This window comes from Mandrillus leucophaeus, unplaced genomic scaffold (genome assembly GCF_000951045.1).
Source record: "Mandrillus leucophaeus isolate KB7577 unplaced genomic scaffold, Mleu.le_1.0 Scaffold458, whole genome shotgun sequence".
In the NCBI taxonomy this organism is placed as follows: domain Eukaryota; kingdom Metazoa; phylum Chordata; class Mammalia; order Primates; family Cercopithecidae; genus Mandrillus; species Mandrillus leucophaeus.
The window spans coordinates 1,970,923-1,974,905 of record NW_012104898.1 but is presented as its reverse complement, the minus strand read 5'-3'; the positions used below and the strand labels follow the sequence as shown (position 1 = coordinate 1,974,905).

At 39.0% G+C, this 3,983-nt stretch overlaps 1 pseudogene across 1 annotated transcript; it reads left to right on the top strand.

The window, feature by feature from the left end:
* The first annotated feature begins 1,121 nt into the window (after positions 1-1,121).
* Positions 1,122-2,836, top strand: LOC105549824 (annotated as a pseudogene). The gene has a single exon (XR_001007624.1). The product of XR_001007624.1 is annotated as a hsc70-interacting protein pseudogene (transcript).
* The last annotated feature ends 1,147 nt before the right edge of the window (positions 2,837-3,983 follow it).

The following is a 3,983-nucleotide window of genomic DNA, read 5'->3' as shown; positions in this document are numbered from 1 at the left end:
GCCAGGTGGTGGCCTGTAATGTCAAAAGATTGCTTGGCAGGAAGTGAGGCCTGAACAGGGGTTTGCTCCTTTCACATGGAACGGAGGGATCACGATCCATTTTCTTAAGACTCAGGCAACCTGAGACAACATTTCAGCAAAACTAAAAAGGAAGGCAGACTTCTGGAAACTCAGACAACAGAAAGCCCTGTATCTGTTAAATTATACTGGATTTCTAAAATTGCTCTACATTTGTGCAGTTTACACCTCAAATGATTCACATTTTTGCCCTTGAATAGACAAAGACTGCTACAAAGGAGAGGAAAGGGGACAGAGAGCAAAGGTAACAGCTTTAAGGTCTTAGCACTTCATAGAAGCACTGACTCCAGCCACATGGAGCCACCTACCGGGAATTGATGGGCTGCCGAGGAGGAAATCTGGTTTTTTTACCTCGCATTCAGGTTTATAAGTCAAAAGCCACATCATGACACCTAATCATTTACTTCTCTATTTGGTTTCTTTTTTTTTTTATTTTCTTTAAATACTCAATTAATATAAAGCCCCACGGGATCTCAGTGATAAACTCTCATTTTCAAGATAAATGAAATGGCCAATATGGTCTGTAAACTAATAGATCAATAAAAAAACACCTAGCTTAGGACTACAAGGTGACTTCTTTATCACTGAGTAAACCATCTTTAGCAGCTATTAGAGAAGAAACACTGTCATAAATCTATTTCTTACTGCATTCCCATAACACCTTATGTGTATTTCATGCCAGGAGGCCTCACCTGTAGTGAATGTATTCATCTCCGCCATTAGACCATGAGCTCTCTGAAAGTAGGAACCTTTTCCTATATTTCTGCAGTACCAGTGGTCAGCACAGCACAGAGACATAGAGGAAATGTTTAGTTAATAATATGAACTCTGTCTATGGCTCATGAGGTCAGAGACTGTATGCCTTGCTCACTGTTGTGCCTTCAATACACAGTTCAGATGTAGCACATAGTAAGACCTCAAACATGTGTTTGTTGAGTGAATGAATGAATGAATGAATAATAGGTTAATTAAGGGATGCAGATATTCAGCTATTTTCATTTCTTAGAGCCCTCTTCCAGTATTAAAATATCCAAATACTTCTGCGCGCTCACGCGGAGCCAGCGCCTGGGCCTGGAACAGGGCCGTAGTCCCCCAGCTTCGCCCACCACCTCCCTACCATGGACCCCCGCAAAGTGAACGAGCTTCGGGCCTTTGTGAAAATGTGTAAGCAGGATCCGAGCATTCTGCACACCGAGGAAATGCGCTTCCTGAGAGAGTGGGTGGAGAGCATGGGGGGTAAAGTACCACCTGCTACTCAGAAAGCTAAATCAGAAGAAAATACCACGGAAGAAAAACCTGACAGTAAGAAGGTGGAGGAAGACTTAAAGGCAGATGAACCATCAAGTGAGGAAAGTGATCTAGAAATTGATAAAGAAGGTGTGATTGAACCAGACCCTAATTCTCCTCAAGAAATGGGAGATGAAAATGCAGAAATAACGCAGGAGATGATGGATCAGGCAAATGATTAAACAGTGGCTGCTACTGAAGCCCTAAATTACGGTGAACTCCAGAAAGCCATTGACTTATTCACAGATGCCATCAAGCTGAATCCTCGCTTGGCCATTTTGTATGCCAAGACGGCCAGTGTCTTCGTCAAATTACAGAAGCCAAATGCTGCTATCTGAGACTATGACAGAGCCATTGAGATAAATCCTGATTCAGCTCAGCCTTACAAGTGGCGAGGGAAAGTACACAGACTTCTAGACCACTGGGAAGAAGCAGCCCATGATCTTGCCCTTGCCTGTAAATTGGATTATGCTGAAGATGCTAGTGCAATGCTGAAAGAAGTTCAACCTAGGGCACAGAAAATTGCAGAACATCGGAGAAAGTGTGAGCAAGAACGTGAAGAGCGAGAGATCAAAGAAAGAATAGAACGAGTTAAAAAGGTTCGAGACGAGCATGAGAGAGCCCAGAGGGAGGAAGAAGCCAGACGACAGTCAGGAGCTCAGTATGGCTCTTTTCCAGGTGACTTTCCTGGGGGAATGCCTGGTAATTTTCCCGGAGGAATGCCTGGAATGGGAGAGACCATGCCTGGAATGGCCAGAATGCCTGGACTCAATGAAATTCTTAGTGATCCAGAGGTTCTTGCAGCCATGCAGGATCCAGAAGTTATGGTGGCCTTCCAGGATATGGCTCAGAACTCAGCAAATATGTCAAAATACCAGAGCAACCCAAAGGTTATAACTCTCATCAGTAAATTGTCAGCCAAATTTGGAGGTCAAGTAATGCCCTTCTGACAAATAAAGCCCTTGCTGAAGGAAAAGCAACCTAGATCACCTTATGGATGTCGCAATAATACAAACCAGTGTACCTCTGACCTTCTCATCAAGAAAGCTGGGGTGCTTTGAAGATAATCCCTACCCCTCTCCCCCAAATTCAGCTGAAGCATTTTACAGTGGTTTGCCATTAGGGTATTCATTCAGATAATGTTTTCCTACTAGGAATTACAAACTTTAAACACTTTTTAAATATTCAAAATATTTAAAACAAATTTAAAGGGTCTGTTAATTCTTATATTTTTCTTTACTGATCGTTTTGGATTTTTTTTTCTTTGAATTGGGCAGGGAAGATACTTATGTATGGAAGATTATTGCTCTAATTTGAGTGAAATAAAAGTTATTAGTGCGAGGCAAACATAACTCATCTGAGGATAAAGTTTGTGTTGGATATGTGGTCCGTGATGCATTTTGACTTGTCTTTTTAAATGCTTTATCTTTTTCTTTAAAGATTTATTTCAATAAAACTAACTGGGACCACCCGTATTTCAGGAAAAAAAAAAAATGCAAATAGAAACTTTAAAAAAAAGGCCATTTGGACATTTTGCCCATACATCGCCAAACATTTTCATGGTGGATATATCTAGATGTGTAATACTATGAACCTGGGTGACTGTATATCATACTTCTTTAGATACTTCAACGTGGTTCAGTATAAGCATTTTCAATCATTTTCTTTGTGAGCACTATTTGTTAATTCTCCTTTATGTGAAACAAAAAAATGGACTTCTAATCTAGCTCCTTTCTAGACAAGAGCTATTCTGTCCTGGGTAAATCAGCATCTGAGTGTACATGATTTTTCTGCTGTTCTTTCTTAGCTGAAATGCCCTCCTGCTCGGGGAAATGATCTGAAATTGCTGCTCATGATTTGCCTCTCAGAACTTTGTGTCATCAAGGGTGGCTGTGGCCTGGTTTCATGCCTTTAAAGTAAATTTCTTTTGGACAGAAATGTTCATATGCTGTACTAAACCATTACAAAAGCAATGTCCTTTTCGCCTTTTGGAAACAATAACAAAAGTAAGCAGGAAAAGTACAGTCTTTTAGTATTTAAAGCATGACTTTTTACATTGACGTATATTTAAAACTTGCTTATCAGATATTTTAGCAACTATAGTTTATTAACTCGCAGGCTAGTATAACTAAAAAAAGGAATGGTAGATATGTAAAATTCTAACACTGACTGGAGACTTTGGGAAATCTGAAGTATCTTCAGATTCATAGAAAACATATTATTATAGAATTCTTTAGGTATTAGGCATATGCTGTTTTAGCCAAAGTCTAATTAAAAAAAAAAAATACTAGAGTATAAACTACTGTCTATGGATGGATAGATACACAGATATAAGCAGATAAAGATAAACATGTCTAGTCAAAGTCTTAAATTTTTCAAAAAATGTAGTATAAACTGTTGAATATGTATAGTCAAAAATCTCCTTTTTTTTCAACTACTTACAATACAAATCAGTTCTGGTATATTTGCTTCTATTTAAAAAGATTTGTGCGCATTTTAATTTGTAACTTTGGACCAAATATTTAGCTGTTATTATGACAAATGCCAAAGCTATGACTAAGTCACAGTATAGGAAAAAGTGACAGAGGATTACTAAATATACATGGTGTGTGTGTGTG